This window comes from Rhodnius prolixus, unplaced genomic scaffold (genome assembly GCF_049639745.1).
Source record: "Rhodnius prolixus isolate KJV_2025 unplaced genomic scaffold, Rpr scaffold_3, whole genome shotgun sequence".
Classification (NCBI taxonomy): Eukaryota; Metazoa; Arthropoda; class Insecta; order Hemiptera; family Reduviidae; genus Rhodnius; species Rhodnius prolixus.
The window spans coordinates 41,574,779-41,587,447 of record NW_027411603.1 but is presented as its reverse complement, the minus strand read 5'-3'; the positions used below and the strand labels follow the sequence as shown (position 1 = coordinate 41,587,447).

General features: G+C 36.3%; 1 protein-coding gene and 1 long non-coding RNA gene across 4 annotated transcripts in view; both read left to right on the top strand.

The window, feature by feature from the left end:
* LOC141452784 (uncharacterized) overlaps nucleotides 1–12,336 on the top strand; it is a 152,604-nt gene extending 140,268 nt beyond the window's left edge. Inside the window, exon 4 of the long non-coding RNA XR_012457616.1 lies at nucleotides 10,134–12,336. This is a non-coding gene — a long non-coding RNA (uncharacterized lncRNA). The remainder of the gene's footprint in view (nucleotides 1–10,133) is intronic.
* Nucleotides 1–12,669, top strand: part of Fas2 (neural cell adhesion molecule fasciclin 2) — a 390,652-nt gene that overhangs the window by 141,153 nt on the left and 236,830 nt on the right. The gene's annotated exons all lie outside the window — the stretch shown is intronic.

The following is a 12,669-nucleotide window of genomic DNA, read 5'->3' as shown; positions in this document are numbered from 1 at the left end:
GGGGAACTGCACAGACTGGGAAGGTGACCACATGGTCCAAAGGAAGTAGTGGGGCAAAGGGTCTAGAGTATAGAAAAACAAATAAAGGAAATAGAAGCTATAGGTCGTGACGCAATTGGATCAGAACCGGAAACAACAAGTTAATATAGACGGAAAGTTTAAGAGAATAAAAGGTGTAAAATAATACCATAATAATGAGCGATAAGAAATATGTAGAAAGAAGGAAATTAAGGCGGATGTGTACATCAGTACGCGCGCGGGCGCGAGGCTGACTCGCGAGAGACGGACGCTAGCCAAACTGGCCGAATGGTCTCGGTCACGACCGAACAGAGAGGTTCAACTGTACTTGATATGAAACGTAATATTTGAAATAACCTTTTAACATCAAGTATTATCAAATAAAAGTAAAGATTGTCAAATTTTTCTTCAAACCAAAAACGCTGCGAAAATTTTTACACGATAATAACGATTCGCACTAATTCAAGAGGTTTCCAACTACTTATTTAAGAACATTATGATCACAAAAAGAGAGGCCCAGGATGAAGGCAGATTTTATCACGGCAAGCCTAGAGCTAGAATTTAAAGCTGAAAAGGAGAGGGAGTCTAACCCAGGATTTTGGCCGCCTTTTGTCGAAGAAGACCTTTAAGGCGACAAGATGATATCGAAAAGGGGCCAGTGCCTTGCAAGTGTAGCTTCAGTGTGTTATCAGAACTGTATTTGCCAATTAAGAAAGAAAATAGTTAATTTATTTTAATTTTACAAATAAGATTTTTGTTTAATTACATTTGTAAATTAATTACATGTAAATATGGATAATTAATATTAACAAAACACACCCAGAGGTGGTAATTTCTTTCTGGAAATGTATTACTATCACATTTAAAAGGTGGCACTGCTAACAGTATTTCTTCTACTCCAGCAGCACAATAAATACTAGAGTTAGTGTATTGGAAGATTTAACGTTAACCGTAAAACTGTTTGGTGGGCGTACCCTCGCGTTTTACCGTTGTAAATTGGGTACAATCTTAATTAAAAGAGAATCGGAGTCATTACATTAAGTAAAGTGACACACTCTTTTAAATTATTGAAAAGAATTGCTTGCTGTACCTACCAAAGTAAGAGTATTGTTCTGGGGTTTTTCTAACTAACCCGGCTATTTTTACCCTTTTAAGATTTCCTTTTATTTGTTGCTGAGTTTATATTTACCAAAAGTGGATTCATTTAAATGATTCATTTCGTTTTGCAAATGACTTGAATGTTTTGTAAGATAGTTTGGGATAATTCCTGTATTGACCAGGAACTTCAGATGTAAGAAGCAGGAGTAAGCAAGCAACTGTGGACTCCAAATTTTAGAGTGTAATTAAGAACAGTATGTGAGGATTTTGCAACTATTTACTTTGAAAAGTACAAATAGCTTAATCCATTATTTTCCGTTCTTTTAAAGTTTATTAAATACCTAGGACACCATGTTAACCGCAGTTAACGATGTGGTTGGCGGATTGCGGCGCTTTTAAATGGATAGATACTTTTCTTGCTAAACAACAACTGTTGAAATTTTCATTCAGTAACTATGTTGGTGTTAGTACACCAGATGGGATTGTGGGTCATCGTCAACTACGGCAGTGAGCTTTTAGTTGTAATAAAATTTAGTGATCCTAGTGAGTTAACTCGAGGGAGAGAAAAAAAAGTTCCAATTTGGATGAAAAACAGCTCCTGCGGTGAGAAGTGCTGACATTGAAAGAACTTCATGGTCGACTTAGGTCATGTGACGAAAGGCAAAGCAGTGAGGAGAGTTAGGCCATTGAGAGGATGGAATCATCAAGATTAGCGGACAAACTTGGTACATGGTCACCTGGAAAGCAGTAGAAGAGAAGGAAAACCACAAACAAGATAGCTAGGTGGATCTTCAGGTCGAAATGGAAAGAAGTGCGAAGGAGTACGATCCAGAGGCGCTGGATTCGGGAAGGTTTGGTGGCGATTGTGGACTATAAATTAATGAAATCTAAATTTGGATTTGCTTTTGACGGTTCTTATGGACAACTGAAACTGTTCCTTTCATTTAGTTAGTTTTGTTTCTTGTTGCAATCCCCCTGAAGAGAACTGTTGGTTCTCATTACTTTCATTATCAAAAATCCTAGCACCCAGCGGGAAAAATCGGAAGAAATTTTGAATCTATGAAATGCCAGAGATTCTGGGTTGAGCGTCCGCATTAATTGAGGAAGTGGAAAGTTGCCCGTTTATGAAATAATCCAATCTCTTTACTATGAATGATTTCAAATTCCATATATTTTATGTAGGGCTGACTTTACTTTTAGTTGTCAACGGCAGCACAGTAACTCCAGGTCCCTTGCTATGAAAAATATAACATAGTTTCCATATTTTATCAGCAAATGCTCTTCGGTATATAGGAACTTATTGGGAAGCTGGATAGTAAAAGTGTTGTTTGTGTTGTTGAGTAGGATACGTAGGATACCCCTACAGGCTCACCATAATCCCTGAAAGAGATGGTTTGTCAACCACCTTTAACTTTTGAGGGTTGCACTAAAGGATTTAAGATTGCACTAAAGGATTTAAGAGAAAAGTTATGGAAATCAGAATCTAGAAAATTTTTGTCCAGATTTTGTTTGACTTTTTATTAAAGAAAGGAAGGAAAGTCAAAACCGGAAATAGTTTTAAAGGTCCTCTGAGATAAAAAAGAAAGTTTAAAAAAATGTCATTTTGTGTTTCGTTTTGTCTACTCTCAGCAAAATGGAAAAATTGCTGGACACTAGAACTTCATATTTTGTTCAGGACGTCCCCATGGACTCGTAGAAAAAAGTCCGTGGTCCAAAACTTTTCAATCAGAACTAAAATATACTTTTTTCTTTTCTTTTTTTTAGAGAGAAATTTATTGAAAATTGCTCTTTTGGGACGACATACTTCCCTCGTAAAATTTCATTTCACTTGGAATATGCGGTTTTCACAAGATGTATGTTGTTAGATTTAAAGATTCCTTCTAAAAATCGTGAGTCTGAAGAAAAAGTTCGAGTTAAAACTCGAATGAATTTGGTTGTTTTCTCAGCAGATTTTTCTTTCTTAAAGGGCTGAAGATTTACCCTTGCGCTGCGACAAATTTTCACCAATCCATCAACTTTCCCATATTCAGAAAACTTCATTGACGGTTGAATAGCCGATGGTCTTGGTGGACTATCTATTGACATGAATTCTCCATTGTTGTAGTTACTTACATTTGGGATTAACACTTATAACTAAGGAACGGATTTTTATGTATTTAAAAATGCCAAATATTTAATTAAAATATGCATTTATTTTCGTCAATTATGTGGAAAATATGTGATTTTCTTAAAATATTTTCTGGAATATTTAAGTAAAATGGACATTTTTTTTTATGAAAATGGAATTTTTTTTGGAGGGGGCAAGTTATAATTGTTTATACAAGAAAAGAACATTTTTACAATTTATAAAAAGATGTGTTAAATTTTCAATTTTGAAAACTTCACTCTTCGAAATTGTTTGCAACCACATGAAATTTCAAATGTTGGAACGTAAAGTGACGACGATCTGAGCGTAAGATGGACTTGTAACGACTAAAAGATCGTTCAACATCTACAGATGTTATAGGTGCCTTGCTGAAAGAAGTTTTCCAATAACTGCATTGGCAATATACCTGCCCTCAACGTCAGTGGTTTCATCAATTGACACCCAAATCGGTCCATCTTTGATATGTTCTCGAATTTTGGTTAGTGTATCTTTATAGATATCTTCCAGGTAGTTTTTTCGCAGAGTGCTCTCGTCAGGCATTTTTTTTCCCAATATAGGTCTCTGAAATGAGGATTTTTAAGTTTGTGGAAAGGGATATCTGCTCTAACCAAAGCCCGACACAGATCTGTACTCAGAGTAGACTTACTTGATGATGGAGATGTAAGGAAGGCTTGATAGGACGTCCTCTCTTTCTTTCTGTTTTTATTCTCTATGTGCGATCCGGTGGCAATATGTTGGGTGACTTGGGAACGTTGAGAGCAAGAAACGCGCTTGTCACAAGCTGTGCAGTACAAAATGTCTCCCATCACTTCGAAAAAGTTCTGCTGGAAACTCGCTAAGATATTTAGCAACCAGCTGTTTGTTAGAGGCCGATGTTCGTGGCATTTCACCCAAAAAAGAATACACTAAGTGACCGAACGAAATGAATTGGACACTTCAACGAACGAGCTGAAAGAACAGACAACGTCAGACAACTTCAAAGAACTAACAAGTGCCCGTCACTGTTTAGCAGCATTCTGTGTAAATTACAATAACCATTGTACCCACTGTGATTCACAGCCCTACAGTCTGTGGTTCACAGTTCCTGTCAACCACCTCCCAATTATGAAAATATGCCCAAAATGAAAAATATGAAAAAATATGTACATATTTTGATTAAATATGTAGAAATATTTATTTATTTTAATCAAATATGTATAAATATGCGATAACATCCAAATATGTGGAAATATGTGAAATAAAAGTAGACTCAAACGGCTTAAAAAGTGTCAGTATGAATACTTCTAGTTGAAAAACGTCTGTAAATTGCCTAGAAAAAAATATGTAAATACATACGAATCCGTTCCCTACTTATAACAGTAACTTAATACGAGATGTGGCTATTAAATAACGAGACTATTGCTGTAAAACATTTTATTTTAAATTTATACATATTTAGTTATTACCACCTTCAATATACACCCCTCCCCTATCCCTACAACGCTTCATGTGAATTTACCATCGTCCGAAACAGTGCTGGAAGTTGACGCGTGCCACTTTTTCTTTCACAGCTTCAACAGACTGAAATCGTGTTCCTTTTAATTTAGATTTGACTTTGGGGAACAGATAAAAGTCACTGGGGGCCAGGTCAGGCGAATAAGGACAGATGGCCTAAAACTGGGATGTTGTACTTGGCTAGAAACGTCGTCTTGACAGGACAATGCAGTGTGAGCCGGCGCGTTGTCTTGATGGAGAACCCCATTACTTGTTCTTCCACAAATCGGGTCGTTTTTTCCTTACTCTTTCACGGAGTTGAGCAGGCACCTCACGGTAGTAATGTTGATTAATTATAATAGATATTTTCATCCGTGTTGGGGCGACCCGGGCGGTCATCATCTCCAACGTCTTCTCCTTGAACCACTTGCGCACGTGATTAACATTCATCACCATAAACTTCTTTTAACAAAAGATAAGTTTCAGTAGCGGTTTTATCACGTTTTGTTATGAAATTTCACGACAATTCGTTGCTCTACTACATGTGTAGAGTATCATGTTTTCAGCAAAACGAAACTAACCCCTCTTAAACGACGGTTCCGGTCAGGACAGATTTCTCTACAAACACGTGAGACGCTGCAATCGAAAGCTGTCGGTCGTTAAAGATTTGGCACATGCATAGTTCTTCTGTAGCAGCATCAGTCTCGTTATTTAATAGCCACACCTCGTATGCTGCATTTACGAAAATAAAAGAGCATTAATCCGACTGAATTATAATGTTCATAAACATTATAATAGTCTTCAATTCAGTTCCTATGCTTTTATAAATCTAGCCATGATCTAAAGTAGACATTGATCACAGTATTTTGTAATCTTGCAAAACTTGGCAATGGTTGTTTTTAGCAGAAAATATTTGTATTTTTTTTTTCCTTGAGAGCATCTTATCACAAATTTTGAATAATAGCTATGAAAAACATTTAATGACCCTGCCGAAAGGTGTACGTGAATAATATCTTCTAAATAATTACATAAGTTTAGGCGAGGAATAGTTTTACGCCTCCAGGTTGTAAGAAAGAATTCGTGAAGAAGTCATCCTTTCTCTTTCTCTCACGGTATCCTTTAAAAACTTTCTCCGTGACCACTTTGCTTGCCTCATCTTTTTTCATGTCGTTTTCCACGTTGCTGCTGCAAATAGATTCAGACAGAAGAGTCTTCTTGAATACTGATTTATTCAAATTGAACTAATTAAGAATGAATTCAATGTAAATCACATTATTATTGCTATTTCATCAACTTCTCTTCCTCTCTGCTTGGAGAAGTATTCTAGTACGGACGGATACTGTTATTTTTAAAAGTTCATAAATCTTTTTTGATTTTATTTTAATGTTTCTAAATTTTGGTTTGCCTACAAATTTCACGTGTAATATTACTTATACAAAAGGTTAACTTGTGTTAATCAGTTCTAAAAATCCTCCTGAGAAAATCTTCTCTACTTATTCCAGTTTTTCGGGTTTTTTTCATACCAACTATTGATAGAATTCGTGGATTTAACCGGAAAGCTTAACATTTTTAGCTGTAAATTTCGTTTATATCATTAAAAAAGATCTTAGGGCCAAGACCGGAAATGCAACTAATGACCAAAGCCTTTGATACCGTTGACCATCATATCCTGCTATCTAAACTACAATCCCTTTCTTTTTCCAATAGCACCCTCCGTTGGTTCCAATCCTTCCTGTCTAATCGTTCCCAATTCGTTGTCGCTCCCGATAGTAATCCTTCTTCACTTCTTCCTTTGACACGCGGTGTACCTCAAGATTCTTCCCTATCTCCCACCCTCTTCTCAATTTACATCAATGACCTTCCTCTTTCTATCTCTCATTCCCAGTATCACCTCTATGCTGATGATTTTCAGATTTACCTATCCTACGCTGCTCTAGTTTGTTGATCCCTTCCGAATAATAGGATTTGTCCAAGTCTGAAAAATAGCCATTCGTTTCTGCAATCACCTCCTCGTTTGAATAAAATCTTTTTCCCGCCAGCCATTTCTTCATATTGGGGAACAAATAGTAGTCCGAGGGAGCCAAGTCTGGAGAATAGGGGGGGATGTGAAACGAGTTGGAACCCTATTTCCATTAATTTTGCGACCACAACTGCTGAGGTGTGAGCTGGTGCGTTGTCGTGATGGAAAAGGACTTTTTTGTGAACTAATCGTGGGCGTTTTTCTTGCAGCTCGGTTTTCAAACGGTCCAATAACGATGAATAATATGCACCTGTAATAGTTTTACCCTTTTCCAGATAGTCGATGAGGATTATTCCTTGCGAATCCCAAAAGACAGTCGCCATAATCTTTCCGGCCGAAGGAACGGTCTTCGCCTTTTTTGGCGCAGATTTCCTCTTGGTAACCCATTGTTTAGATTGTTCTTTGGTCTCAGGAGTTTAGTGATGTATCCATGTTTCATCCACAGTGACGATACGACGCTTAAAGTCCTGCGGATTCTTCTGGAACAGCTGCAAACCGTCCTTGCAACACTTCACACGATTTCGTTTTTGATCAAGCGTGAGCAATCGCGGCACCCATCTTGCGGATAGCTTTGTCATGTCCAAATGTTGATGCAAAATATTATGTACCCGTTCATTCGAGATGCCCACAGCACTAGCAATCTCACGCACCTTCACTCTTCTGTCATCCATCACCATATCATGGATTTTATCAATGATTTCTGGAGTAGTAACCTCAACAGGGCGTCCAGAACGTTCAGTGTCACTTGTGCCCATAAGGCCACTTTGAAAATTTTGAAACCACTTATAAACTGTTCTAATCGAAGGTGCAGAGTCACCATAATGTTTATCAAGCTTCTCTTTAGTCTCCTCAGGCGTTTTGCCTTTCATAAAGTAGTGTTTAATCAACACATGAAATTCTTTTTCGTCCATTTTTTGAAAATCACTCGACTTCCTCTATTCAAACGAATGCCAAACACAAAGAAGTAGACCGATCTGGCTGAAACTTGGTGTCTGTTCTTCCAAGAGATGCTACTAACCAAACATAACCTCGATACGCGCCAGTGGTGCTATCTCTCTGACTTTGCACGGACTTTTCAAACGACCCTCGTATTCCCCCATTTCGACTATGGTTGCTTAGTGTATGGCGGTCTTTCTGGTGATATTGAAGCTAAGCTCAAGCGCCTCATGAATTGCTTCATAAAATTTATTTTCAGCATTTCCAGAGACTCTCGCATTTCGCACTGCTACGATGAGTTGAAGTGGCTTTTACCTGTCTAGCGCCGCCAATATTTTTTGGCTTCTTTCCTTTTTCAAGTCATCCAGTCTCAAAGGCCTTCCTATATTTTTCAACTCCTTAAGTTTAAATCCTCCATCCATTCCCATAATACTAGATCTCGCTCATCTGATCTCTATATTCCCTACACACCGTACCTCATCCTTTGACAAATCCTTCCTTATACGTGCTACCTCTCTCTGGAACTCCTTACCATCATCTGTCCGCCATGCTCCTACCCTATCCATCTTTAAATCCCTTCTATTCAGTTATCTCCTTTTTATCCAGCTTCCTCCGAAATTCTAATTGTTTTAATTTATTTCCTTAATTTCTGCGGTTATTTTTATTTTCACTTTTAGTAAATACTTATTTATTTATTTATTTATTTATTTTCTGCTTAATCACAGTCCAAACTGTTAAGGCCTCTATTTGTTCCTGTATTTATTCTTAGGGGACAATTGTCCCAGAATAATAAATTTCTTTTCTATTTCCATTTTTACAGTGCATCTGATCTACGTACGCTAAGTGGTCCACGCTTTTAACCGCTTCCAACTTAAGGCTGTTATAGGAGCCCTCACTTCAAAGAACTAAATTTTCTATATTCGAGTTAATGGGTTGTAAGTTTACTCAAAAACATCTGATTTAAGATTTACTTGAAAGTGAAATACATTAGAGAAGTGTCTTTTATATCCTGCATTACCACTCTTTGTTATAAGAGTGATTCTATAATTTTAGCGGTGTTTTTCCCAGCGGACTTGAAACGTATATCGTCTTTCATTTCTTCTTTGCTTTTCCCCATTCTACGTGACCGCCACAAACTGAAAACCACTGCTTTTCCCTCCTTTGGAATACCAAAAAACAGCCCCCCTTTATGAGAAAACTTCTCAGCCGTTAGGATCGGTCTTACAACGGCGTTATTATGAAATCCTTACTATATTACCGGGTATATTGCAGTTAAAATTCGCTCCTGTTTCTTCTCCTTAAGGACATAAATCTGAGCAACTCCTGCGAGAGTCTGCTGCTTGACTGGATGCATAAAACCCTCCCTAGATGTTCTAATTTTAAGCAAGTTTTCCCCACAGTTCCTGATTTTTTTTACCTTCTTCTTAAACTTTGCTGCTCCTTTTCATTGACTAAGCGATAACGCTTTTCTTTATATTAAAATGAGTATCTTATTTCATATCTAGCCTAATTTTAAGAGTTCATTTTACTCGTAAATCGCTGTTGCAATATAGTTCAACCAAGTTTGTTTGTACTTTCTCCTACCTTGACCTGCGAATAAGGGGATGCCCACACAATGTTACTACTAAAAACAATACGAATAAAAGTAAAAAAATATTATATGAAAATCGAGAAAATCTCGAAACCTCAAACCTCATAAAATGGTACTTAAGTTGTGCGTAAACGTAGCAGTCGGTTCTGATAGTGGTACTTTTAATCAGTATCAATCATGCTTATGCTACGAATTTTCCTCTTTGCATAATGCTGATCACACGCTTCATTGTCCCCACTCTTAGACCAATTTATAAAAAGCAATTCTTTGGACCTATGATACCTCAAGATCGATATTCTGGCAAAAAAAGAGTATATTGGTAAAATTCCTTTTTACGTAGATACTATAAAAGAAAGTTAATCCAGTGGTTGTTTTGGTTTTCGAGATAGTTGCGTTAAAAACATGGGCACTCTAAAACGCTGCTAAGGTTCTTTTTTTTTAGGTTAAATAAATAGGGGAAACCTATTTTAACATTAAATATCATTGATGGTTATGGTTTTTTCGATATATCGAGGTGTTCTCTAACTTCCTTTACTAAAAATCTATTAACTTTAGGACAGACACGAACAATCTTTCAAATTTCTACAATAACATACTTCAAACAGTAACTTAACAAATTACTCACCACATACCTTAGGTTTTTCCAGCCCTATTGTTTTCACCCCTTCCTTACCTCTATATAAACCCGCTTTTCCGTGAATCCTTAACAGTTATGATGATATACTCGTAGCTCTAAAACTTCACAAACTTTTTTTATAATGTAAGTCTTTCCAAATTATATTTATTATATTTATCTATCTATCTAATTTTATGTTGTAGAAGTAATTTTTATTTTATTTATTCTTTTCCAGATTGTCACTTGTGACGGATAACCAGATAGAAAGAATCTTGTCCAACTAACTAGTTTACCAAACCTTCAAGGCCGCCCATGTTGCACACAGCTGTGATTCAATTATTTTCAAAGCAAGATTTTTTTTTTCTTTGAATAAAAAATTGCTTGTTTAAATAAAAGGGCAGTGTACAAAACATTAATTCACATCTTCTCATCTTGTTTTAGAAAACTGGGATAAAAATAAAAGAAGTTCTCTGGTAAGAAATGGCTCTCTGGGACACACATAACATTGCTTTGAAAACTTGAAACCTATTAACAGCCATAGATTACTGTGCCTTTTAATGTCTGGTAGACACATTGACATTTAGACGTGAAGAAAGGTCTTCAAAGGCTAAACTAGGGAAGAGGTATTTCTCCCTAACCCATATGTAAGGGTTCTCTCCGTTTTTGGGTCTTTTATTTATATACTAGAAACAGTCTGGAACAGATGGACCGTCTCGACAGATCCTCCTTTACCTCCTAGACTAAATTCTCCCTTTCTTTTGCTTGACTACAATTCCGGCGCAGTTATTTCCACCAATCTACAAAATTAAAAGAATGGAACTGATTTTGACTCTTGAACTGGTTTAATAGTTTTAAACACCTCGGTAATAGTCTAGCGCTTATTGTTTCTCCTATTCTATGTCCATGCCCATATTGATATATTTTATATTTCTAGGGTGTTATATTTACTATGTTTTTGGAGTATTTTAAAATGTTAACCCGGCGCCTTCTGCCAATAAGACTACAAACATTATGGGGATGCATTTAATGTTCAATAAGACTAACCCTGAAGAACACCTTGGATTCCGACGTTAGTAGTTCAAAACTTCCTCCTCACACAGGTGGATTTAACCCGGCGCCTTCTGCCAATAAGACTACAAACATTATGGGGATGCATTTAATGTTCAATAAGACTAACCCTGAAGAACACCTTGGATTCCGACGTTAGTAGTTCAAAACTTCCTCCTCACACAGGTGGATGTACACATAACAATGTTAAGCTGGTTTTGTGAGTGATTGTACTCGGAAGCTCTCCTACCTTAAGTATCTTTAAAAAGCAATTTAATAAAAACTACGATCCAATAATATTACTTACGTTTATATTGAGCCTCTTTTAGAGGTTTATATTGAGCCTCTTTAAAGCAAAAATCCTTCATTGACTTTTCTATTGTTTTTTTTAAAAATCAATCTGTCATCCTTAATGTAATTTATTACATTCTCTTTATAATAAATTTTAGTGGTGGGTATTATATCGTGATAACCATTTTTGCTATCATTCTGCAATAATAATCAATATCGAAGAGTGGAAACACCGAGCTATGTCAAGCAAAAACTTCTTTTTGATTAAATTTAATTTTATCCGCAGTAAACCTTTTAATTGAGATATTTCAATATTTAATATTTAAGATATTTATGGACCACTGCGTACAATCATTACTAATTGGTATGTTATTGACTCCACAGATTAATTCAATTAAAATTAGAGCCGCCATTGACGCTGTGCAAATTGTATACAAAGATGGATTTAAATGTAGTGAAAAAGGGAAATAGTATGTCGGCCATTATGGTATGGTGGAACAGGATAAAGACTGCTAATTAGGAAGACGATCTTTTCAGTATAATGAACATATTTAAACATCCAGCATTTATATAATATAAGTGAAGGAATGAATGGTGCGCGTTAGTTAGGGAAATCTACTTTTATGGTACAATATGTTGGTAGAGTGCAGTCCCCGGGTTGTCCACTATATGTCTGGCCGTGTGTTATAAAGGCTTGAGTGGCACCGGATGTGTTGGTTCAGTTGAGGTCATCACTTCCGCCGGATAAGTGAAAACCAACAAGAGATCCTTTCTCCTCTTCCTGCCTGCATCCACCACCCTCTCTCTTTCACAGCGAACGCTCTGTTGCTAACCGGCGTTAGATAGAGCCACATTCTCTTGCTTGCATTCACACATTATTATATCTGCATGTATAATAACTCATTCTACCAAGATATGATTTATTAAAGCATTAAATTTTATTTAGTTGTTAGATAAAGGTTTATTTTTTCAATTTAAGGAATTTTTTTTTCTCATACTTCTGTAAGGATTGAAATTTTCTCCAACATCTGAAATTGATTTTTTTTTTCGGGAAGTGTTCCTTCTGAAATTCCCTCCCCAAAATATAAGTAAAGTTAAAAATAAACTAATACCACCAAAAAGCAGATCATACTTGAGGACACAGGAAGAATAATTGTTATTTTTGGAAAGAAATGTTCCAAAACACAACCATGAATCTTCCAATCCACAAAAAGCTATAGGCATTAGTGCAAATTATGGTGGAAAATACGAAAATGCCCTAAAAATTTGTTATGATGGTTTTTCACATTGCTCTTTAAAAGTTTCATTATACTCTGAGACAATGTCGAAAATGGTTTCAAGTTTTCTTTTAGAACTCTCAAATTATTTTGTTCAGCAAAATTAGTTAAAGCATTTTGATGAGTTATTGGAGTAAGCTAAAGTATCTATCTTGA